Source organism: Oryctolagus cuniculus, chromosome 3 (assembly GCF_051225735.1).
Source record: "Oryctolagus cuniculus isolate XC-2025 breed Fujian yellow rabbit chromosome 3, ASM5122573v1, whole genome shotgun sequence".
In the NCBI taxonomy this organism is placed as follows: Eukaryota; Metazoa; Chordata; class Mammalia; order Lagomorpha; family Leporidae; genus Oryctolagus; species Oryctolagus cuniculus.
This window is the reverse complement of record NC_142869.1, coordinates 17,374,707-17,402,243: the sequence shown is the minus strand read 5'-3', so window position 1 is coordinate 17,402,243 and position 27,537 is coordinate 17,374,707.

Genomic DNA, 27,537 nt, shown 5'->3' with positions numbered 1-27,537 from the left:
CCAAATACCTAGAATTTAGGAAGAACTCAACAAATATTTGCTGGTTGTAATAATCATACTGTGCTTTCCCTTTTCTGCTCAATACCTACCATGAAGTCCTAGTTGTTTATCCATTTTGGATGCTTTTTCACCAGGGGCCAACAACCATCTATTTTAAAATGTGCCAGAGATTGTCAAATGGGGCACTAAAAAACAAATATGAGTGTACTTCCTATAGAAAATTAAATGAACAGATGTTTATTTTGGTATGAAAAGATTGTGAAACCCATTCGTACAAAAGATCTTCAAGAAGTACACGAAAGATGTATATTACATAAAAATTATATATGAATTTCAAAACTTTTTTGCACAAAAACAGCAACTTTTTATTCTGTTTTGACATGAACTATTGAAGCATTGTCCTATGGGTAATGAGTCCTTAAGGAGCAACTATCCATTTTGGGAATAAGTAAGTGCTAGGCAGTGAGATACTGGTGTATTGAGAAATGAGTGAACTTAGCAGGGTACAACTTCCTTGTGTGAAGCATCCTCCTGATTTTTGCTAAGCAACCTGAACCCTAGCAGACATCCAATCCAGAGCCTGTAAAATTCCATAGTCATCTTTCTCTTTACTTGCTCAGTTAAGCTTTCAAAAAGACAACACCCTCTGGAGCTATGACGAGCCTCCGCAGAGATTTCACAGAGAAAGCCATCCTAAGAACTACTGAACAGAATCCAAATCTACCACATCTTTAGGCAGACTTTACACCCAAGCCCTTTCTGTGGTGTCTGGGGATGGCATAGCTATTTCTTCTATGTAGCAGATGTTTTAATTTATTTAAACCCTGGACCACATACTCTGTTCAGGTGGTGGAGAGTGCTGAATGCAGGTAGGGATTAGCTCCCTCTCTACCTTAGCTCTCAGGCACATAATTGGCTTTGTGGTTAGCTGACAGTCACTCCTGGGTTTCCACTGCCCATCTGCAGCAGCTCCTCTCTGAATAGCTTACAAGGCTACAGTCATTGAATATGATATCACGTCATTCATGAAGAACTTGAATTGCTTTGGCAGGAAGGGCGCTGGATAAATTTAAGATATTTGCTAATGTTACCTCTTTTGATTCTTAACAGCTGCTATGGTGGGAAACCTTTTTATCTGCCAAGGGCCATTTGGATATTTATAACATCATTTGCAGGTCTTACAAAATCATCAACTTAAAAATTAACCTGTAACAGATTTATTGAATTTTAAGTTCCTTCTGTAGGTGCCTTGGCAGGATCAGACCAAGTGATCTCACAGCCCACAGGCTGGACATTCCCCACCCCAAGAAGGGAAAATGGTCTAATGCAGTGATTCTCAAACTATGATTGCAATGTATAATAAAAAATAAATAAAATTCATACCTTGACCTAACAACTAACCCTGAAACTACAGTTTCGTGATATAGTACTTATCCTCCCTAGGTGCCACATATAAGTTATTTTGCAAACTTCACAGAAAATGAAATCAAAAAATGTTTATTCGGGGGCCAGCATTGTGGTGTACTGGGTTAAGCCACCACCTTTGAGGCTGGCATCCCATGTGGGCACTGATTCGAGTGCTGTCCTGGCTGCTCCACTTCTGATCCAACTCCCTAGTAACGTGCCTGGAAAAACAGCAGAGGATGTTTCAAGTGCTTGGGTCCCTGTACCCACATAAGAAACCTGAAAGAAGCTCCTGGCTCTGGCTTCAGCCTGGCCTAACCCCAGACATTGTGGCCATTTGGGGAGTTAACCAACAGATGAGAGATCTCTCTGTCTCTTTCTGTTTCTGTCTCTGTCTCTTTATCTGTAACTCTCCCTTCCAAATAAATAATCTTTTTTAAAAAATAATAAGCTTAATTTGTTGCAAAAAGTCGGAAATCTATGCATTTTTCTCATAACATGTATCTTCCATTAAATTGTTGAAGATTGCTTGTACACTGATATTTTCTATTCCATTTCATCTTTTTGAAAAAAATACTGATCACAATCTACTCAGTTTATCTTAGGACCCATGAATGAGTCATAACTTGAAGTTTGTAAAATAGTGTCGAGAAGTCTGCAACATATTTTATATGCTTCACCATAAGATAAATTCTGCTCAGGTCATATGGATTCCCTCTCCCAACAAATATATGTTCATATATTCTCAAAACCTATCCCTTCTTTTCAGAGTACATAACATTTATCCAGGATCATCAGTTACTTCCCTGATTATGCTCCTGATACTCAAAAGAGAACAGAATTGTCCACTAAAGGAGGTGTATGCACCCTTTCTCAACATGTCATTTTATTTTAGGAATGCAAAATTCACAAAATATGAGCCTATTGAAAATACGCACATTTGCATGTACTTCTGTGTAAGAAATGTTGAACAAACAGGTTTTTCTCCGGAGAATGTGAATGGGTTTGTGACTTAGCAAAAAATACAAACATGCACACTTATCTTTTTTAAAGTATTGAAAGTCTGGATTATTACAAAGGAGAAGGAGGGGAAGAAAGAAAAGGAAGCGGGGGAGGAAATATAAAGAAGGCAGAAAAGGAAGGAGAGAATCCAGATTTAAGATACATTTAGTTACTTGTAAGTGTCCTTCAAAGAATTAGGGTGATCAATACTAATTAATTAATTAATTACCCTAAGTTTATGGGTTAATACCAATCAGATAATAACTTATCAAAGAAAAGTCTGACCTTAACTTATAAATAGAATTCATGATATACTTACACACTGCTTGTTGCTTTATAAACTCTTTTTCCTTTCCCTCAACAAAATTGGTTTTGTATGAATTAAGCTTAGTAGCTGTATTCTATTCCTTGGTTAATAAGTTTTATTTTTTAGATCAGTTTTAGACTCATAGCAAAACTGAGAAAAAATATAAAGAGCTCCCGCATACCATATCCCTGTCTCTCCATACACACGACCTCCCCCACTATCAACATGCCATAACATTACATTTGACACCATCAATGAGTATACACTGAAATGCTGTTGCCACTCAGAGTCCATAGTTTACATTAGGGTTTATGCTTGGTGTTGTGCATTGCATGAGTTTGGACCGAGGTATGATGACATGTATCAACCAGAGCAGTTTCACACTGTCCAGTGTCCTCTATGCACTGTCTGTTATTCTCCCCCTCCCATCTCATACTGGACAACCATTGATGGTTATGTCTACCTTCTCCATATACAGCAGAGTTTAACCTTTCTAGATTGGCTTCTTTATTTATCTTAATTATATACATTAATAGCTCATTTCATTTTAGCACTGGGTCATAATTCACTGTAGGCATGTACTATTGTTTATTCATTCAGCTACTGAATGATATGTTGGTTGCTTTCAGAAAGTTTGGTGGTTACCCAAAAAGCTGTCCTGAACATCCTTGCACATATTTTAGTGTAAATATAGGTTTTAAATTCATTGGGTAAAAACCAACAAGCAAAATTGCTGAATAGTACGGTAAGAGTATGTTTAGTTTTGTAAGAAACTATCAAACTGCTTTTCAAAGTGTTGTATCATTCTGTGTCCCTTCCAGCAATAAATGAGTGTTCTGATTGCTCCACATCCTTGGCATTCAGGAACTGTCAATGTTTGTATTTTGGCCACCCTAATAGGAGAGTAGTGGTACTGCATTCTTGTTTTGATTTGTAATTCCCTAATTGCATATGATGTTGAACATCTTTTTGTGTATTATATTGCCATTTGTGTACCTGTTTTGATGAGGTACAGCCCAGGTCTTTGGTCCATTTTCTATTTGCATTGTTTGTTTTCTTATTGTTTACTTCTAATTTTTTTTAAGTTTTGGATAATAACTCTTTATCACATGGGTTTTTTGCAAACATTTTCTCCCAGTCTGTGGCTTGTCTGCTCATTCTCTTGATGCTTAGGAGTTTTTATTATTTCCAATCACAGTGATTTATACAGCTTTCTAATAAAAAGAGAAAGGTTTATTTCGTTTTCAGGTTGAATTGTCAGGTAAATTAATATCTGATGTTTTATTTTTATCAAAATTGATTATAAGTCCTGGATAAAATCATGTTCCTTTCAGAAATGAAAGGTTGTCTCAGAAAATACATTTTGCTATCATCTCTATTTTGATCTATAATAGGACTTTAGTTCTCCTTCACCAGTGAAGGGGAGAATATGCAACCAAAATGTGTTTTCGATAAAAGTAAAAGAGATTCACATTAAAACTGTTGTGTAAGGTAAAGCTTTAAAGCTGACTTTATTAATAGAAAGTGGTTGAGAATAATAAACACTTCCATTTGAGTATAGGCACCATTTCTACACGTGGAAAACATAAGGCCCATTCTTCATACAGTTGTATATGGCTGAAAAGCATAAAAATACTTAAGTCTATTATTGTGTGCAAGCATAAGAAAGCACTTAACAGAGTCTCTGTTTCCTTGTTTATCTGAGACATCATAAATTCTAACTTTAGGCATTCATGAACAGTCAGGTTGATTTTCAACACAGCAGAGGAAACTCTCCTGATGGCTGAATTAGGTTTAGTATTTAAAGAGCATTTTTATAATGCCGAAATATTGTATCTACATTAAAAATCAAAAACCTGAATGGATGTGAAACCTTAGCTAATTTTATGAAAGGGCCTGTAAATAGCTATTATGCTACAATGTACAGAAAAAAAAAGAACATTGATCAGACGTCATTGTTTAGGCAGAGTTACTTTCTAATATTATCCTAAGCTATTTTTTTCTGCATTGTGTATGTCTGTTGTCCTTAAAGGTCATATCACCCAATGCTAAAATAAAAGCCCAGGAAAGGTGTAGCTTGACTTCACATTGTTGACTGTGCATGATTTACTCGTCAGTATTTGGAATCTGAACAGCAGGAATTCTGGACTGTCTGTTGATAAATTAGCCATTGTACAAGTAAAGTTTGAAGAGGATATAAAAACTTTTTAGATTCTTACATGATCACAATATACTCTAGGTTTAACTCCAAGAGCCACCTCTTAAATTACTCTAAGTTATAGGCATCAATACACAGATCTGGGGTTTGGGTAATTGAAGCTGTCAGGTTTATCTAAAAGCAGTTCTGAATGAATAACCCAGAAGTGAGACAACCAGAAGCCGAATAAATCAACTGGGTTTTCTAACAGAACTATCTGTGTACTTCAATTATTCATGAGGCTTTGAATGCGGAAGTTTGACCTGTAAAATCTTGGAGGTCAAAAGACTTTGCTGCAATCTAACATTCTAAATAACTGCCAAATATTACTGGATTTCTCTGCTCTCTATATAAGCTGAGAGTGTCTTTCCCAAGCCTTCTCCTCTCCTCAAATTCAGGAAAAAAAAAATGAGCAGTCAAGTAAATATTACACTAGATTTAACCATCTCTGAGACTAAGCCTTGGGAATTCTGAAAAATTGAAAACAGGGCCTCTAAATATGATCAGCCATGATCCTCGTGGGGGAAAATACTTTGTCAGAACCCTGAAGAGCTAAGGATAGGCAGTGTCTCCAGCAGACACAATGGTGAAATTACCCAGGATTCGGAGTTCTTATGACATCAGTGCCTAATTTTCCATTCACAAGTGAAGAATGAGCATTTGTCCTAGTAGTTAAGACACAGGTTAGGATGCTTCTGTCCCATCTCTGAGTACTTGGGTTCAGTTTCTAGCTCTGGCTCCTGACCCAAGCTTCCCACTAATGGCACCCTGTGAGGCAGCAGAAATGGTTCAAGTAGTTGGCTCCTGCCGCCTACATGGGAGACCTGGATTGGCCCAGCTCCCCAGATTCAGCCCAGCCCAATCCTCCCATTGCAGACATTTGAGAAGTGAACCAGCAGATGGGATTTTTCTCTCTTTTTCTTCTCTCTCTCTCTCTCTCTCTCTCATCTCAAATTTAAAATAATTTTTAACTGAGTACTACTTGGCAGCACGGAAGTGTTCACTATAGGAGAAAGGCCCAAGCATATAGGAGTTGAAATGAAAACAGTGTTCATCAAGAGCAGGCTATTTTGGGCTGTCACCAGGGCTCACTAGGCTAATCCTCTGCCTGCGGCACCGGCACCCCAGGTTCTAGTCCTGGTTGGTGCGCCTGATACTAGTCCGGGTTGCTCCTCTTCCAGTCCAGCTCTCTGTTGTGTCCCCGGAGGGCAGTGGAGGATGGCCCACGTGCTTGAGACCCTGCACCCGCATGGGAGACCAGGAGGAAGCACCTGGCTCCTGGCTTCGGATCAGCGCGGCACCAGCCATGGTGGCCATTAGGGGAGTGAACCAACGAAAGGAAGACCTTTCTCACTGTCTATAATTCTACCTGTCAAATAAAAAAAAAAAAAAGCAGGCTATTTAATAACAAAAATAAAATAAAAGGCCAAAATTAATACAATACTTAGCATGTGACAGGCACATGAGAGTTTTATGTAGACATAATGCCACATAGACACCTGAGGTCATTGAATTCTAGTGGGAACCTAGGAGGCAGATGCCATTGTTGTCTTTGCAGGATAGCTGCTGGCTTTCTCTTGTGTCTTCCTGGATTCCAGACTCATCTTTATCCCACCCCCAAATAAGACATAACTGCCCACATATGATGGAGTAAAGTATATTTTTCAGAAATTATTTCAGGAGAGGGCTTTCAGCACAGTCTTCAAGATGCCACTTAGAAAGAACAGGTCTTCAAAGAGGGAGGTGCCTTTCTCTGAAGGGAGGAGAGAACCTCCACTTTGACTATGACCGTGTCTAAACAAGATAAGAGTCAGAGAACTCAAGGGGCTTCCATAGCCTTGGAAACTCATGACTGGTGCATAGGGAGATTACTGATGCCATAAACAGGAGTGTCAATTTGTAAAGTCAACAACAGGAGTCACTGTGCACTTACTCCTCATGTAGGATCTCTGTCCTCAATGTGCTGTACACTGAGGCTTAATGCTATAACGAGTACTCAAACAGTATATTTCACTTTGTGTTTCTATGGGGGTGCAAACGATTGAAATCTTTACTTAATGTACACTAAACTGATCTTCTGTAAAAAAAAAAAAAAAAGAAATTATCAATTCCCAACTTGACTCTCACTGGGATTAAACATGACAATAGGTCTGATCTGATTTCATCATCATTTAAAAAAAATCATCTATTATTTTTCACTTTATGTTTCTGTGTGGGAGCAAACTGTTGAAATCCTTACTTAAGGTATACTAAGCTGATCTTCTGTATATTAAGATAATCGAAAATGAATCTTGATGTGAATGGAAGGGGAGAGGGAGTGGGAAAGGGGAGGGTTGTGAGTGGGAGGGACGGTATGGGGGGGGAAGCCATTGTAACCCATGAGTCGTACTTTGGAAATTTATATTCATTAAATAAAAGCTAAAAAAAAAAATGCCACTTAGGACACCCACATCATATATCTGAGTGCCTCGTTTGTGTCCTGGCTCCACTTCCTGTTGATGTGCACCCTCGGAGTCAGCATACAAAGGCTTAGGCATTTGGATCTTTTTACCCATGTGGGAGACCTAGGCTTTATTGCCAGCCATTGGCCTTGGCCGGCGCAGCCCTGGCTGTTACAGACATTTGAGGAATGAACCAGTGGATAGGAGATCTCTGTCTGCTTCTCTGTCTCTCTTTCAAATAAATAAATAGAAAAAAATTAAAAAGAAAAATGATTTTCCAAGAAAATAGAAAAATAGATCACATGTCATGAAACTTTTATCCATTTCCCCATTGAATATGTCAGTTCTTATCATGCCACCACCACCACTCCACATATCCACAAACTTCTTATCCAGCTTGGAGTCCCTTCAGGAACACAAAAGCAGGCAGCTATTCTACGGAGTCCCACTGAAGAGCAGATTAGGGCCATCTGCCATCTCCCTTGGAAATTTCCAGGCCATTTTCCCTTTTGCCAACTGCTTATCAAATTATTAATCCAGTACATGGATCTTTTTCTTATAGAGAAGTCTGTTGCCAAGGGAAAAAAATGTCCTCCACCTCATCACACCATGTCTCATGCACTTTATAGACTAAGTTTTTAATTCTTTACCATGCCATTATCAGATAGCTATTATCATCACTTCTTGTCTTAGTGACAAGAAGCCTGAGCTTCCAAAGCTACAGAAATTTCCCAGGATTACAACTAGAGTACCATGCCTTCTCAGTTTGTCAAGTTTCAGATCCTGGAAACGTTTCCATCCCAGATCATTGGCCTATACAACACTAGTAAAATAGGTTAAATAGTAAGGTTTCCTACACTTGATTTCTGATTGTCTGAGTAGTCACTCAATGAACATTTGTTGAATAAGAGGGGGGAGTGAGGGGTGGGAAGGGAGGGGGGAGGGAGAGTTAGAAAGAGAAAGAGAGATTGGGAGAAACAAAAAAGGAAGAGGAAGGAGAAAGGAGGGAGGGAGAGAGTGAAGATAGGAAAACAGCTAAAGATGCAGAAAGTAAAAGCTTCATGGTGACTCACTATTTCGTAAATTGTACTGTTATATTACCTATAATTTACTTCATACACAATGGAAAATACATATACCTGGTTAATATTTGAGCAATTTGATGGTCCCTCCCTAATCATGAATAATCCATGTTGGTTACATAATATTTGAACTACAAGCACTTGAACTCTCTAACTCTCTTTATTTAGAGCAGAACCATGGAGTTTGCTTATTTTCACAAGGAACATTGGAAATAGCACTTCATAGATGAAATTAGCAAATGAGCAATATTAAACCATGGTGAACTGAGTAGAGGAATCTAACAAGCCCAACAACCCGACTACTTTCCAAGCAGTATTGTTGGCCTCTAATTCAGTCCTGAGTTCACAACTTAACAGGATTCTGTCACTAATTCTGTCAGCCAATTAGAAAATTAGCTGAATCATGTTGTTGGGACAACTTTAAATCTGCCTCCCTTTCACGCAGAGAACTTACTATCTACTGGCTGGAGTGATCCAAAGAAGTCCAGAGGCTGAAGGACTGAGGGGTGGAACCTCTTCAACTTCACACAAGCTGACTGAATGGTTGTTTCATGATTCCTTTCTGGTAATTGTTTGCATGAATTGAATATTTCAGTATGAGATACATTTTCATTCTAATTTAGCACTTGGTAGCAAGGCTGTAGAGAAGGAAATCTGTAGCCTTTACCTACCTGCAACTGCTGATGACTTCTGATAACCACCAAAATAAAACTTCTGGTGCCTGGCCAGGTCAGCACATGGTGGCCAGGTCCCACCATGGGCCACTCTTGTGAACAGCTTTATTCATGCCAAAAGAAAAGAAAAGAAAAGAAAAGAAAAGAAAAAGTTCCTCTTCTGAAGAATAATATATAAAAGTTACATGCTTTAGCTAGAATGATGTTAAACAGTTGTCTATAATGAGAAGCTTCCATTTCCACAAAAGCCATAATATAAGCTTGTGAAAAAAGAACAGAATGAGCTATGATGATAGTTACCCAGCATTTAATTAAAACCAAAGAGCCTGAGAATGGCTTTCTTATTATTAGAGGTACTATTAAAGATGAAGGATTGTCCTTGATAACATTTCTCCGGCAGAGGACATCCTCTTTGCTTCTGGGAAAAGGAGAGTTAATCAGAACAAAATATAGCTGTTAAAAATCCCTCCAAAGTCCACATTTTGAGATTTGTGGCTTATCCATTGATTCTTTTACCACTTCTTTTGCTTTTGCCAACTCACTAAAACCCTTGTCAGAACAGAAATTCAACTTCTATAAAATGGAAGTACCTTCTTCACTATAAAGCATTTAATCGAGTTAATATTTCAAGGTTTTCATTACCATCATAAGGAAGCATTAATGGTGAGAGGGAAAAAATAATCAGTCAGCAAAAATTCTATTACTTTTCCTTTAGTGAATTTGGCCATTACATCCTTCCTTAGGAAGTCTCATTTCCTGAAGGACCTGAACAATGATGGGATAAGAGGGACAGTTGAGGCAGATAAATGCACAATCTTCACCAAATACAAGGAGAGCCACTCCACAGAAAATTCACCAGCATCTATGCCTCAGGTATTTTACCCAGAAGAAATAAGCAGAATGTATATCAACTCAGTTGTTCACCATCTGCATTCATTTTCAGGTTGACTTCAAATCTCCTTTGTTCTTTATCAATTCTGCATATTTAATTGTTTGCATATTTATTTTTAATTAGTATGACTTCTTTAGGATATGAATCTGTTTGACAAATACTCTGGTGCATGAAAGATCTGTTCTTTTAACATATTTATTCACTCTAAGACTCCTCAAGTGATGCTTAAGTCTGAATCCTTATCTCCAAATAAGGAACTGTTTAATAAAGATATTACTGAGCTTTTTATTCTGAAGAATATAGAAAAGGAAGTGCTTTCTTTTCCCTCTGACCTCACTTTAAAGGCTTACACCAACTCAGCTCCAAACTGCCCACAAATCCACTGTTATAAACAATTCAATCTCAACTTCAGCCATAAATTCTGCCTAGAAATAATGAAATAATGACAGCGCTTGGTATTAAAGCAGAGAAAGGAGTCATATATGAAATATGAAAAATCAAGCTATTTGGTTTACTTAAACTTCTAAACTTTCCAAGCCAAACATTTAGATAGGAAAGAAGACAAAGTAGAATTCAATGAGAATACAGTATCCAAGGGGAGGGGGTCACAAAGCTGGGACAGCAGCAAGGGGCTGGAGGTGGGGGTAGTTGTCTCCAGATTGGGCTACTCATATCATAGAAGGAGCACTGTGCTCAATTCTGCACCTAAAAGGAAACCCGTAGAAGTGAAATTGACACCACGAGAAGGAATGACTTGATCAGCCCTTGTCTTAACTGTCGAGGACAATTTATTAATTTTTTTATTATTTTCTTTTTCTACTTAATACCATTGATTGAAATCTTCACTTAACACAGAATTATTCATAGGTGTTTAAATACAATTGAAAATTGATCCCAGTAAAAAATAAGAGTCAGAATAAGAGAGGACAGAGATGTATAGTTGGAAACACGTTCCCACAGACTTACTGCTAAGGGTAAAGCTAAAAACTTGCCACAGGACTCTAAATCCCATTAAGTTGAGTTGTACTCATGCCGCCTCACTAGTTAAAGTGATCAAGTGTATAACTGATCATACAGTTAGGAATGTGTCAAAGAGATCACATAACAATAGATAGAATTAAAAAGGAGAGAATGGTCAAACATGGGAAGCAGGCCACATAGCAGACTCATTAGAAGGATGAACGCCCTGGCCAGCGCCACGGCTCACTAGGCTAATCCTCTGCCTGCGGCGCCGGTACCCGGGTTCTAGTTCCAGTTGGGGCGCCGGTTCTGTCCCGGTTGCTCCTCTTCCAGTCCAGCTCTCTGCTGTGGCCCGGGAAGGCAGTGGAGGATGGCCCAAGTGCTTAGGCCCTGCACCCGCATGGGAGACCAGGAGGAAGCACCTGGCTCCTGGCTTCGGATTGGTGTAGCACGCTGGCTGTAGTGGCAATTTGGGGAGGGAACCAACGGAATAAGACCTTTCTCTCTGTCTCTCTCTCTCTCACTGTATAACTCTGCCTGTCAAAAATAAAAAAATTTTAAAAAAAAGGACAAATGCCCTAAACAGCACTCTGACCACAGAATCAGCCCTTAAGGCCTTTGGGTTGGGCTAAAAAGCCCATGAGAGCATTTCAGGCATGGAAAGTGAAGACACTGTGGCAAAAAAATGACCTAAATTAAGGATCTCTCTGAGGGATATCCCAGTGGAATGAAGGGGCCATCAAAGAAGGATGTACTTTTCTCTGAAGGGAGGAGAGATCTTCTACTTTGCTTATGGCCCTGTCTAAATACTGATGGAGTTTGTGGACTCAAAAGGCTTCCATAGTCTTGGCAGCTCATGACAAGAGCTTCGGGTGATCACTGACAAGTAAACAATAAGAGTGTCAATTGTTAAATCAACAACAGGAGTCACTGTGCACTTGCTCCTCATGTAGGACCTCTGTCCTTAATGAGTTGTACTATGAGAATTAACTGTAAAACTTGTCTTCAAACAGTACTTTATGCTTTATGTGTCTGTGTGGGAGCAAACTGTTGAAATCTCTACTTAGTTTTAAGTTGATCTTCTGTATATAAAGATAATTAAAAATGAATCTTAATGAAGAATGGGATGGGAGAGGGAGTAGTAAGTGGAATGGGGGTGAGGGGTAGAAGGGCAGGAATCAGGGAAAAAATCACTATATTCCTAAAGCTGTACCTAATAAATTTGTATTTATTAAATAAAAGCTTTCTAAAAAAGTTGTGAACCACATATCAGAAAGGGTCTGCCCCATGCCATATGAAAGGCATTGGAAGGGAGAGTGCATTTAAACTTAAAGAAAATCAACCCTGGACTCCAAAGCCACCACTGCAGGGAAGATGAGGACCACTGCAGGGAGATAACAGGAAGGCAGGCATGCTTTAGCATCACCTAAAGAGCTCCCTAACTTTCAAAGTTGTCCAAAACTAAGAAGATCCCTTGAGTTGTTGTGCTGCCCATTACCGGAGCTGCTCAAAACAGAAGCTAGACAACCTCTTGCCCGAGATGCTGTTAGGAAGATTTGTTTGCTAGGGATAGGAATGGAGTTAGGTGTATCTGCGATTTTTCTGTGCTACCTTCTAAAATCTGGCAATGATTAATAGAGTGGGCATTATGACATGCTGTATCTCAGCGATGAATAGTCATTATCTAAAAAATAAATAAGAGTAAGAACAAGCCAGCATCATAAAAAAATAAACCCACCTGACAGAGCCTTGTTTTTCCTTTTCTAGCAGAAACTCCAGATACAGGCTGAAGTCGGGGGTGGAATGGCTGGGATCCCAGTAAAGAAAACAGCTTCCGCATATAATATAACCCCATGCAATCAGGAGTAGGTTTTGTGTGCAGAGAAGGCTATTCTGAGGTGTGCTTCAGTTCAAAACTTAATATTCAATGTATCACATTGGCACATTCTTAAGCTTTCAGCGAAGCTTATTATTCTCATTTTATTTATAAGTTTAATGGAACTTAAGGGTTCTGAATAAATTGAGCCCAGTTTGCTAACTTAATTATAGACCTCAGACATTTTTAACTGCAATATAAATGGACTGTGTTTGATTTCCTTTTTAAAATTACTTCAATTTTCTGCCTGAACAAAACTTCCCAAGCACTTGAAAACTCTAAGAAAATGAATGAATTAAATTAGAAGTGCAGAAACTTAAGTTATATGAAATGTCCTTATTAAATGTGTGTATGTGTGTGTGTGGTGTGAATGTGCATGCATATGAAGACATGTAGGGTATATTCCTACATATTCATACTATATTCCTAAAGTTGTATGTATGTAAAAAGGCATTCATTAAATAATTTTTTAAATGTGCATAAATAAAATATATATATTATACTATGAGATAACAAATATTATGTGATAACAAAAATGTTAAAGGGCCAGATCAAACAGACCAAAATAAGGAAGTGATATTAAAAGTGTGAGGGCTAAGGCATTTCCTTACTTACTAATATTTGGAAAAAATTAACAGCAAGTAAATAACAAAAAAAAAGAGTGCAATAGCTAAATAGTGTATATCTGAAAATGAAATGAGAGCAAGAATAAAGCTGGCATAATTTTAAAAATACAACTTGCAGTCACACAAATAAACTGGATCTTATTTTTTAATTCTTATCTACTTACTTATTTGAAAAACAGAGAATGTCCCATCTGCTTGTTCACACCCCCAAATTCCTACATCAGCTAGGGCTAAGCCGACCTAATGCCAGTAGCCAGGAACTCAGCCTAGGTCTCCCAATGTATGTGTCAGGGATCCAACTACTTAAGCTGTTTCCCAAGGTACGTATTAGTGGAAATTACAAGCAGCTGCAGAGGCAGGCTTCAAACCCAGGCACTCCAATAAAGGATGCAGGTATCCCAAGCAGTGTCTCAACTGCAAAGCTAAAACACCTATCCCTGGATCTTACTTTTATATAGGTTTTTCATGTGTTATATTTGTTAATATACATGTATGCTAAATTTAAAACAGTAAAGTTTCAATTTGAGACACAGATCTAACTCTATTACTCAATGACATATTTGACATTAGAAATCTAGGACTGATTTTTATTCCCATGAGTCAAATTCTGTTTAAAATTACATGCACACAAAACACCTATGTACAAACCACTTAAAATAAAAATATTAGTATAATTGGTTTAAATTTCTTAATCATAATTATCACTAATACTAATGTTTCCGGGCTCATACATTTCTAACCTATTTAGGAAATGTTTATGCCATATCACAAAATTTGAGTTCCCTTTCCTTGTAACAACAATGTCTTCACATCAGGATTGAAGTGATCAGCTATCCAGAGACTTCATCTGAGTTCCAGATAAGAATATAAGTTGACTAGCAAGCAATCCTATCTGTATCCAGATTTGTACACCCACTACCTAAGAGTGATTTTTATATTTTAAAGAACTCTAAAAAAGATAAGAAGATGTGGCAAAGATGTGCGAAAAGTCTTTAAACAGTTCATGAAAATTCATATTATTAAAAAAGTATTCATGGGGGCCAGCATTGTGGCGCAGTAGGTTAGTCCTCCGCCTGCGACACCGGCATGCCATATGGGCGCCGGTTCTAGTCCCGGCTGCTCAACTTCCAGTCAAGCTCTCTGCTATGGCCTGGGAAAGCAGTAGAAGGTGGCTCAAGTCCTTGGGCCCCTGTACCCACGTGGGAGACCAGGAAGAAGCACCTGGCTCCTGGCTTTAGATTGGTCCAGCTCCGGCCATTGCGGCCATCTGGGGAGTGAACCAATGGAAGGAAGACCTTTCTTTGTGTCTCTCCCTCTCACTGCCTATAACTCTAACTCTCAAATAAAATAAATAAAAACTTTAAAAAAAGTATACATGGATTTCAGAAAAGTTTAGGCACCACAATAAGCTTACCTTCTAATTATACTTTTCCATGAACTTTCTGAAGACCCTTCATGTGTGGGACACAAAGCCTAAAATTTACTAACTGGCCCTTTAAAAAAAAAAGTGTACTGTCCTTTGATTTGTAGGGAAATATGATCTCAGTAACATGAATGACAAATCTTACAAAGAAATCTATAGGAGAAAAGATGAAATTCTAAAACTAAAAGTACAATATATTAAATGAATCATTTGCTAAATGGGTTTAACAGCATATTAGAAACAGTGAGGAGTCAATGGATATGAAGACAAAATCAATCAGTATCATGTAATATCAAAGACAGAGAAAGAAAAAATTATTGAGGTAAAATTAGCAGAGCTTTCTCGAGGATATGGGTTGTAGTATCAAATGATCTACCATAGATATAATTGGAGGTCTAAAACTCTATTGAAAAGCCCATGAGAGTATTACAGGCATGGAAAGCCAAGACACTCTGGAAAAAAAAAAAAAAAAAAAAAAACCTACGTGAAAGATCGCCGCGAGTGAGATCCCAGTGAAAAGAACAGGTCATCAAAGAAGGAGGTACCTTTCTCTGAAGGGAGGAGAGAACTTCCACTTTGACCATGGCCTTGTCTAAATATGATCAGAGTCAGTGAACTCGGGGGGCTTCCATAGCCTTGGCAGCTCATGACAAGAGCCTAGGGTGATTACTGATGCCATAAACAAGAGTGTCAATTTGTTAAGTCAACAACAGGAGTCACTGTGCACTTACTCCTCATGTAGGATCTCTGTCCTTAGTGTGCTGTACATTGTGATTTAATGCTATAACTAGTACTCAAACAGTATTTTTCACTTTGTGTTTCTGTGTGGAAGCAAACTGTTGAAATATTTACTTAATATATGCTAAACTGATCTTCTGTATATAAAGAGAAACGAAAATGAATCTTGATGTGAATGGAAGGGGAGAGGGAGTGGGAAAGGGGAGGGTTGCGGGTCGGAGGGATGTTATGAGGGGAAGTCATTGTAATCCATATTCTGTACTTTGGAAATTTATATTCATTAAATAAAAGTTAAAAATAAAAAGAAAGTGTGAAAGAACAAAAATTATGAAGCAAGATTTCCATGTTCAGTGAAACTAGTCTTCTAAATGAAGGCAAAAAAAGAATATTATCAATTAAAATCCCAGAGAATTTATCAACAGAAGAACAGCACTACAGAAAAACAATCTAAGGGAAGTTCTGTAGGTAGAAAGCAAATGATCCAAGTGGAAACCTGCGTCTTTGAAGAAGAATGTAAAAGTCAAACTGATAGTAAATATGTGGGTGAACATAAGCAATCTAATCCTGCTGCCCCAAACAGCTATTTCTTAGCAGATCTCAGCACTAACTGGCAACGACCTCCCAGATCCCTGGTCACTTCCCTCACTAGTGGTTATTCAAAACCTTCACGAGGGCCAGCACTGTGGTGTAGTGGGTTAAAGCCTTGGCCTGAGGCGCTGGCATCCCATATGGGCACCAGATCTAGTCCCAGCTGCTCCTCTTCCAATCCAGCTCTCTGCTGTGGCCTGGGAAAGCAATGGAAGATAGTCCAAGTCCTTGGGCCCCTGCACCCATGTGGGAGACCTGGAGGAAGCTCCTGTCTCCTGGCTTCAGATCAGTGCAGCTCCGCCTTTGTGGACATCTGGGGAATGAACCGGCGGATAAAAGACCTCTCTCTCTGTCTCTCTCTCTCTCTGTGGCTCTGTCTTTCAAATAAATAAAATACATCTTAAAGAAAACCCTTCACTAATATTTTCACATCTCCTTGTCCTTCACACATGATATTTTCCTTATTTCACAGCAAGCTGTGGGGCTGTTCACTACCATACTGTCCATCTTCTCTTCATCTGCGCATATCCTTGGAGCCAGAGAAATACCCACTAATTTTTTTTTTGTTAAAGCCTGAAATGGGCAAATTTACATCTACTCAGTACTATCTTCTTCATGCCAATCATGTCAATTCCAGATGTACATTATTATCAACCAATAAGGGTATGTTTAGCCTAGTGGCTATAATGCTCACATCCAATGGATGTATTGGAGTACCTGCATTTGATGTCTGGCTCCAAGTTCTGACTCTAGCTTCCTATTAAGGTAGATCCTGAAAGTGATGGATTAAATATCTGGGTTCCTATCATCTAGGTGGGAGACAAAGATTGAGCTTCTGGAACACTGCCTTGATGCAACCCAGCACTTGATGGCTGTTGCAGGCATTTGGGAAGTGAACCAGTGAATGAGATCTACTCCTTTTGTCTGTGTGTGTGCGTTTGTGTGTGTGTGTTTGTGTGTGTTTGCTTCTCAAATAAGTTTTAAAAAAATAAGTTATAAAAAGCATCACTTGGATTGGTATTGTGGCATGACAATTCAGCTACCCTTCGGGATACCTGCATCCTATGCCAGAGGGCTTGGATTGGAGTCTCAGCTCCAATTCCAATACAGCTTCCTACCAAAACACATTCTTGTAGACAGTAGTTGATGGCTCAAATTCTTCAGTCCCTGTCACCCATGAAGACCTGAATGGAGTTCCAGGCTCTTGGATTAAGCATTGCTCAGCTCCAGCTCTTGAGAAAGGAACCTGTGGATGGAAGATTTTTCTCTGTCTATATCTCTCTTTCTATTTACCACTACACTCTGCTTTTCAAGAAAATAAAAATAACAAATAAAATATTTATAAAACAGACTTTGTATTTTTTAAGATTTACTTATTTATCTGAAATGAGAGTTACAGAGAGAAGGGGAGGGAGGGAGAGAGAGGGAGAGAGTGAGCAAGCGCTTCCATCCACTGGTTCATTCTCCCACAAGACAGCAATGGCCAACACTGGACAAGGTGGAAGCCAGGAGCCGGTACTTAATCCACATATCTCAAATGGGTGGCAAGGACGCAAAGACTTGGGCCATCTTCCACTGCTTTTTCCAGACCATTGGCAGGGAGCTGGATAGGAAGTGAAGCACCTGGAACATGAACTGGCACCCATATGGGATACCAGTGTTGAGGCAGCTTTACCCATTACACCACAATGCCAGCCCAAAGACTTTTATTTTTGAACAGTTTTATTGAGGCATGGACAGTCAAGAACTGACATTCAAAACTTGACATTCAAGAACTGCAAATATTTCATGTGTACATTTTGGTGGATTGAGACATGCAGGCAGCTGCACTATCTGTTACCTATTAAGGTAACAGAAATATCAAATGCTTGTCAAATTTCACTGTATCCCTTTATTTTCCTTTGTTTAGTGGTAAAGAATACTTGAGGCCGGCACCGTGGCTCACTTGGCTAATCCTCCGCCTGCGGCACTGGCACCCCGGGTTCTAGTCCCGGTTGGGGCACCAGGTACTGGTCCCGGTTGCTCCTCTTCCAGTCCAGCTCTCTGCTGTGGCCTGGAAAGGCAGTGGAGGATGGCCCAAGTGCTTGGCCCTGCACCTGCATGGGAGACCAGGAGGAAGCACCTGGCTCCTGGCTTCGGATCGGCACAGCGCCGGCCATAGTGGCCATTAGGGGAGTGAACCAATGGAAGGAAGACCTTTCTCTGTCTCCCTCTCACTGTCTATAACTCTACCTGTCAAATAAGAATGAAAAAAAAAGAATACTTGAGTCTACCCAACCCTGTGAAATGCACAAAATTGTCTTGTTCACTATGTTTGTGATGTTGTACAGCAGATGTCTATAATTAATTATCTAACATAACTAAAACTGCAGTTGTATTGAACAACTCCCCACTTCCTCCACACTCCAGCCCTTGGCAACCACTATTTTATTTTCTGCATCTAGAGTTTGACTATTATAAACATTCCATGAACCATCCACTGGAATGGAATCCATGGTATATTTCTTCTGTGACCAGTTTTTTTCACTTAACATAATGTTCACCAAGTTCATCTCTGTTGTCACAAATAACAGGAGTTTCTTTTCATTTAAGCAGAATAATATTCCATTGTATACACATGCCACATTTTCTTTAGCCTTCCATCTGTCAATGGACATTTGAGTTGCTTCTATATTTTGACTATTGTGAATACTGTTGCAATGGAAATGAGAATGTGTAATCTTCAATGCCCTAATTTCAGTTCTCTTGGATATATATACCCAGAAGTAGAATTGGACACTTTTTACAGATAGAAAAATAAATCATAAAATTCCTATGGAAACATAGTGGATCCAGAATAACTGAAGCAATCTTGAGATGGAATAACAAAGCTAGATGCATTACATTTCCTGATTTCAAAATATATTCGTTACAGGAATTAAACCATATGGTACTGGCTAAAAGCTGACATATAGAACATGGAGCAGAACAGAGCACAGAAACAAACCCACTCATGTATGGTCAACTGATCTTTAACAAAGATGCCAATAGTACACAATGGGAAAAGGACAGTCTCATCAGTGAATGGTATTGGAAAAACTATATATACACCTGAAAAAAAAAGAAAGAAAAAGCTGGATCCTTATACCAAACACAAAATCAACTAAAAATAGGTTAAACTCCACACTCAACAACCTGCAAAACTTTTGTAAAGGATACTTATAAAAATCCTATTCCTGAGTCCTACATCAGACTATAGATCAATATGACTCTGGTGGTTTCTTCAAGGTCCTAAGAAGACTCCATTGTGCAGTCAAGGTTAAGAACTACCTTTCCTTAATTCCATAATAATTCTCATTTCATGGGGCCAGCACTTTGGAGTAGAAAGTTAAATCGCAGCCTGCAGCACCAACATCCAATATGGGTGCTCTTTCAAGTACTGACTGCTTCACTTCTGATCCAACTCCTTGGTAATGGGCCTGGAAAAGCAGCAGAAGATGGCCCAAGTCCCTAGGACCCTTGCACCCACATGGGACACCCAGAAGAAACTCCTGGCTCTTGGCTTCAACCTGGTCCAGTGCTGGTCATTACAGCCATTTGAGGAGTGAACCAATGGATAGAATCTTTCTCTCTCTCTCTCTCTCTCTCTCTCTGTGTGTGTGTGTGTGTGTGTGTGTCTGTGTGGTGTGTGTGTGTATAACTCTACCTTTGAAATGGAGAAATAAACAATAAAAAACAGAGGCTGATTCAATCTGCATCCTTGATGGAGTTCTGAGTACAGGTAGTTGCCTGTGATACAGCAAATTAGAGCAACCTGTCAGGCCATAGGAATAGTTCAAAGATATGGGCTGATCCTATGTGAATTTTGTGCATTTCTCCATGAGAGTTCTGATACAAAAAGCTGGAAATATATATTTTCACCTGCAGAGAAAATATACTGTAAGAGTAGTTTAGAATTTGCCCTACCAGTAGCAACTTGCTCCCACATGGAGGTAGCTTATCTGAGAATTCAGTAATACAGAAATGAGAGACAGAGATGACACCTTGTGATAAACGTTTGGATCCTGTCTTGATTCTTCCCACATAGGTAAGCCTGGAAGTTCCTTCTCTTGATTATTTCAGGTTGAGTTGGGTTTCTGTTACTTGCAACTGAGTGTCCCTCCATCCATGTGTATGATAACATTCCTTTTCTTCTCCAAGACAGAAACAATGTGATGGTAATTCCCTCTTCATCCTGTGTTCTTACTGTCACCAACCCTATTATCATCTTTAATATCTTTATCAACACAAACACAGAAAACTCACAAGTGGTCAGGTGTTCTAACTATACCTTGTCTTTCTCCCTCCCTTTACACTCAGTTCACTCAAAATAGTAATTTTACAAGCACTTTATTCCTCTCATCAATGTCACACTTTTCAAACCATCATTTAAAAGGTAGATATAGACTGCCTACTTCCCTAATATAGTAGACTTCCTTGCAATCTCTTCTCCCTAATCTTATATGAAGGATCTTCAAAAGTTCGTGGAAATTCATTCTATGAAAAAATTATGCATGGATTTCAAAAGATGTTTGCACCAAATATGCCTATATTTTCTACAAACTTTTTGACATCCTCTAACTATTTGTATTTGACATCGTTCATTCTTTCAATTCTACCTTTAGCCTCTATGACATTGTCTGTTCTTGGGATCCTCCAGTCTCTCTGCAGCTCTTCCTCAGCTTTGTTCTTTGATGACTTCTCTTTATATTCCCAGTCTACAAACAGTGATGCTCTCCTTAATCTTACTCTCATTCTATGGGAAATCTGTCCCCATCCCTGGATTTTATCACCTCCAACCATATATTGTGGATTCAAAAATCCCTATTTCTTGGCTTTCAGGTCTCTTTCCCAAGCTCCTGCCCTCCAACTATCCCCCAATACTCAACTCACTCCTACTCTTCTTTCAGGATTCACCTAGGGCTTCACTTCTCAGAAGCTTTCCTGGATTTCCCCATTTTAGTGGCTCTCTGTGTTGTACCTTGTAACCATCTCAGTTGCTATTGATGGAACAAAGACATAAACCTCAGTTATTCTAACTCCTGAAGATAGATAAAAACTGAATTTTAACCCTTTTCACTACATCCTTTGAAGTCTGGAGTTTATCCCTAATCCCTACATCCCAGTTCAGACTCACACCCTGTATTGTTCCCTGTATTGTTCCCTGTATTGTTCCTGCATTCTTCTACAGGTTTGGAAGCCGGAAGAGGAGAGGTGTGGGGGGAGAATTTGAAGAACCTTTATGAAGAAACTCACCTCCACCTACTGCTCCCTCTCCTCCAGACCCCTAGCCTACCTAAGATATAAAAAATACCAGCCTGCTGGGGTCTGGCCCTCTGTCACATGTTCAGTCTGTGTGCGTGCAGACAATTGGTCGCCCATCTCTGCACATTTATTTTCTTAGAATACATTTGAATTTGCTCTGAGTTCATATCCTGTTCCTCTCAGATCTGAGTCCCTCTCCCTTACATTTGGTGCCCTGTGTGGGGAAATACCAATCTGGGGCCATTTTCCTTAGTTACACAGTATAGTAAGAACTACACGTTCATACAACTCTCTCTCAAAACTGTAAAATCCCTGAAGCAGGAGATTCCAAGTTGGTGGATTAGGGAATAATATACTGGACTAAGCTAAGGATAAACAGTAAAAAACAAAGTTTAGGATGTGCACTCTTGGGGGAGAAGAATTGGAGAGAAAGAGAAAGCCACACTGGAAATCCTACAAGAGGAAGAGGAATAATGGACATGTGTGGAGGGTACAGAAATGCAGCACGAACACAAACACAATGCACAATTGCAGCAGCTGAGAGCTGGAGCTGGTGGAGGCTTAGAGCCAGAGGTGAAACCAGATTGCTGCAACCCGTGGTGATATAGCCAGAAGGAGAGCGTGGCATGAGTCTGGACTAGGGCCTGAGGGCTAGTGGTTGCTAGTGATTGCCCAAGGATCCAGTGGAAGTAGAAGGGGCATGTTTGTCTAGCCCCAACTTCCCCACAACAGCACCTGCTGCCCATCTGAGAAAAGGCAGGTGCCATTGTGGGTTTGGGCAGGAGCTATGGAAGACGGTGTGTGTGCACAGCAACTGGCTGAGATAGGATGCCATCTTCTACACAGTACTAGTGGCAGTGGTGGGGAGAGAGCAAAATTCAGTCAGTGGTCTTATATACGCATGTGACCCATCCTAGCAAAGCGAACAGTCCACAGTCTCAGCTGATTTTGAGCTGGCTGGGAGGTAGCTGGGCAACCACAAATGACAGAGAGGTCCCCACAGCCTCCCAGTATCAAGATGCCTAGGCTGAGCTGTCTCAGGAGCATCTACCTCTCTGTTGACTGGACAGGCTGGCAGGGCAGAGAGAAATCTCTGAACCCAACAACTGTGGGAGCCTTGTGTGCTGAGACCATGGGGACTCAGGGTCACAAGAGAAAGTACAGAGTGTTGCTGGGTATCTTGGCAATCACTGGGTACAGCTCCACACACTCAGAGCTCCTTGGTTGCCTGGAGCAGGTCATTGCAGCAGGAACTGTGCTCAGAGTGAGGACTGTGCAGATAATTTGTGCAGTTCATATGATGGTGTGGACGACACTAAGAGCTAACACCTGGGCATTGAGATCTATCACACCCAACTTGGTGTTCCCTGGATACTGACCCCATCTTGGAGCATTGACCAGAGCTCCCTGGCCACACCAACTGCACACCTCTTTGTATTTACTGAAAGGGCAGACATTCCACTAAGATCAAAGATAAAAGGCATCAGAGCCAAAAAAAAAAAAAAAAAGTCAACTCTACAAATCCCTAAAAGCAAACACAGAAATTCAACAAACTGAATAAGGAAGATACCATGATGCCTGCCCCCTCAAAGGAACACAAAATTTCAATAGTAGAATGTGAAGATAAAGAGATTGAAGAAATGCCAGAAATGGAATTAAAAAAATTAAAGATAGGATTACTCAAAAGCAATCAGAAGTGATTCCAGGATGGTGGAATAGAGAGGGAGCTACTGCTCTAGTCTAGGGGAAGATAGTTAAAAAAAATAAAATATTGGGGCCGGTGCTATGGCTCAGCGAGTTAACGCCCTGGCCTGAAATGCCGGCATTCCATATGGGCACCAGTTTAAGACCTGGCTGCTCCACTTCCAATCCAGCTCTCTGCTTTGGCCTGGGAAAGCAGTAGAAGATGGCCCAGTCCTTGGACCCCTGCAACCACGTGGGAGATCTGGAAGAAGCTCCTGACTCTTGGTTACGGAGCAGCGCAGCTCCGGCCATTGCGGCCATCTGGGGAGTGAACAATCGGATGGAGGACTTCTCTTTCTCTCTCTCCCTCTCTCTCCCTCTCCTCTCTCTGTGTAACTCTTTCAAATAAATAAATAAATTTTAAAAATAAAAAATAAAAAAAATGGAGAGAGTACAATCTCAGGGACGAGTTAGGGAGAAAACTGCAGAGGAAACGCCACGCAGATTGGAGGGACACGGTGGATCTACAAGGAGTGTGTAGACATACACAGCTCAGGACCCCAGAGCTGATCCTCAGCAGCAGCTTTGAAGAGTGAGGTGAGACCAGACTGCAGCAGCCCAAGCCACTGGCAATAAAGCTGCAGGAAGAGCCTGGAGGGAATCTGGCTTGGAGCCCTATGGGGGACAGTGCACCTGCCAAACTAGAGGGGAAAAAAAAAAAAAAAAAAAAAAAAAAACCAGAAAAAGGGGGCACATTTCTCTCTCCCGACGGCCAGGTACAGGCTCCATGGATGTTTTTATGAATGCATTTCCTGTGACTTTCTTCAATGATTCTACTGCACCCACTCCAGCCTCCTGGCTACTCTTTGAGCATTCCAGAATAGACTCAAGCTAGAGGCCTGGGTGTCATTGCTACTTACATCTGAACTGCTTCTCTTCCAGAGATGTTCAAGGTCTTTCCCACCACTTCTGACTCTTTGCTCAAAGTCAGCATCTGATTAGGAGTAACAACACCATTTAAAATTGAAGAACTTCCCCCCCCCCCAACCCTCTTGATCCTTCTCATCTTACTTCTCTTCACATCATTTATCACCTTCTAATACATTTCATAGCTTAAATATATGTTGTGCATATTTCTTGATGTCTACTCTTCAAACAACACAAGTGCCTGCTAGGTGTATAATTGGATACATTTTCTTCATGATATATCCAAGGTACACAGCAACAGACACATGGTAGAGGCTCAAATATTTGCTGAAATAGTGTTTTTAAATGTTTTAAGAAATGCAATGTTTTTGGAAATTCTGCTTTTGGTAACACAGACTTTTTCATGATTTTGTGTTTCTAAGTTAATTTTTTTAACTTATTAGTGTAAAGAGAATAGATTTCATGTGTTTGATAGGTACAATTCTAAGACAACAATATTTCTCTCCCTCCCTCTCTCCTTCCCTCGATCCACCTCCTTCACCTACTTGGTCTCTTTGGAAATCGAAAAGAAAAAGTAAATGTTCTGAAATTTCTAGAAGACAGAAAGTTTTACAAGCTCATAACTGCTTGAAACTATTGAAAGGAATAAAAAAATTGAGTTGGCTCATCAGAACATAAAAATAAAATAGGAGCCATCTTTTTTATGTAGGTGAGTCCTTATAACTCTTTTTTAATGCTCTGTAAAATTATCATCCTTTCAGTTCCAGGTCTAGGAGATTTTTCCCTTTTAAAATTCTTCTGCAAAAAATGGTCACAAATCTAATAGGACAGAAACTCCTAAAACCACAGATTTGATTAAGGCTCAGTTTCCTAATAAATGTGCAACGAGATACTTGTCAGCCCTTGAAATAATGAGCTTTGATCTATGATAAATGTGCCAATAACACATTTTCCAGGGCAGCATATTTCAGATTGGTAGGAAATAGTTGACTCACAGCAGGATCTTATTTTTATACAAATTACTTCTAAACTCCAAACACATTTGAAATTAATTTCTTTCATCACACTAACGCTGGACTGTTAATCACCAGAATGTGTGCTGGTGTTTGACAGACATAAAAAAATTGATTTGCATTTGCAAGAGGAGGAGGGCACACATAAAGAAGCATGTTCCTCCTGCGAAATAGAGTTTTGCATATCCATAAAATATATTGCTTGTTTACTAGTCACAGACACCTATAAAGGTGAGCATAGTCATGGCTTATGAACTTCACAGGAAAAGATCTGACCCTTCTTTAATAGCATCATGAATTAAGAGCACTATATAATCCAATATATCTATAACAGAATGAAATGATGAACTGCTTAAGACTCTCCAATTAATTTCTGGGAATTAATGTATCCACTCATTCAGTTGTGAATACACACAGAAAACAAATATTAAAGTTCTGAGATTCCCTACTCTCTTTTTGCTCCAAATTAAAGCTAGAATATAACTCAAGGTACACAATGCAATAACAGCTATGACAATGAAATGTACGAAGGTCCTTCAAAATATTTATAAGTATTATGAAATAAGTATTATGAAAAAGTAAGCATGGATTTCACTTGTTCTTTAAATATGTGTGTGTATATATATATATATATATATATATATATATAGTTTTTTATTTGAAAGGCAGAGAGACAGGGAACCATTTCCTGGTTCATTCCCTCAAATTTTCACAAAAGCCAGAACCGACAAAGGTCACAGTCAGCAGCCAAGAACTGAATCCTCATCTTTGCCATGGGTGAGGAAACAGGTACTTGAGCTGTTATCTGTGCCCACCAGGGTATGTATTATCAGAAAGTAGGAATTGGATACAAAGACAAGACTCAAACCCAGGCACTGAGATATGGGTGTGCGAGTCCCAAATAGCAGCTTAACTACTATGCCAAACATCCATTAATCTCTGATTTCATTTTCTAACCCAAAGCCATAGGTGACCAAACACTAGCATCGCTAAGGTCAGCAGTTGCTGTCCTTGTCAGGCCTGAGCTGACAGTAGGATAGGCTCTCACAGATTTTAGTCCATCAACAGTGATCAGAAGATAGAATGCCAAGAGAATAGAGATCAGGCAGTAAAACTTAACTATCAAAAGACAGGGGGCTCATAATGACTGTCAGGGTTGAAAGTGGCAGCCAAGGGTGCCCCATCTGCACAAGTTATGGAGATGGCTAACAGAATGTAGCAGCCTTAGGCGTAAAACACATGGATGGTTGAGAAGGAAACTATTCATTTTATATCAGTAGAGGAAACCAAAGGTGGGTGACCAGGAACTTGGAGACAATCACCCCAATAAACAGTAGCAGTCCTTTGCAACTCAGGTTGCAGACCTGAGTCAGGTTTCAGACCTAGAACCCACGCACTTATGAGGAAGCCAGGTCCCCAGAAGAAATGATCCTGAAATATCACACTGGGCTCACACAGAGATGGTTCCTCAATCTTTTGGCAAAGGATCATACAACCATTTACTGAACACTGGAGAAAGTGAACTACCCAGCTATCACAATAATGATCAGACCTTCCCCCATGTTGGGATGGAGGTATGTAGATGTCAAGCAATCAATGGAATTCTGAACATGTCAGATAGCGGGTCACAGACCCATTTATGGCCATTTTTTCAGTCCCAAAATTGTAATTGAGGTTAATATGCCCCATAGTTGACTCTTTGTTCTATAGGGTGAGTGCTATCAAAGTGGAGAAAGTAAGATGCAAATCTGTGAAACAGACACCCCTCTGGCCAAGATAATAAATCAAAAGCAACATTGCACTCTGGCAATGACAGCTCTGAGTGATCAATCCTCTTAAGCATCTACACGACTGAGGATCACAGTCTCCCTCCTCCCTTTGTTAAATTCACCAATCTGGCTCCTGCAGACTGGTGGATGACTGTAAATGCTCAATCTCCATTTCAGTCACTATGTTGGTTGTGGTGTCTTTGCCCCAGCCTGTTGATTTGGTGATAGTGTTCATTTCTATCGCTATCAGAAAAGAGGATTCACATGGGATAAACAGCAGAACATATTGAAAGGTTTGCCCTAGGATGCATTAACTCATCCCTGGTTGAGTTAAAACAAAGAATTGTAGGCCGGCGCCGCAGCTCACTAGGCTAATCCTCTGCCTGAGGCGCTGGCGCAATCTGGTTCTAGTCCCGGTCGGGACGCCGGATTCTGTCCCGGTTGCTCCTCTTCCAGTCCAGCTCTCTGCTGTGGCCCAGGAGGGCAGTGGTGGATGGTCCAGGTCCTTGGGCCCTGCACCCCATGGGAGACCAGGAGAAGCACCTGGCTCCTGCCTTCAGATCAGCGTGGTGCGCTAGCCACAGCGCGCAGGCTGTGGCAGCTATTGGCGGGAAAAGGAAGACCTCTCTCTCTCTCTCTCTCTCTCACTGTC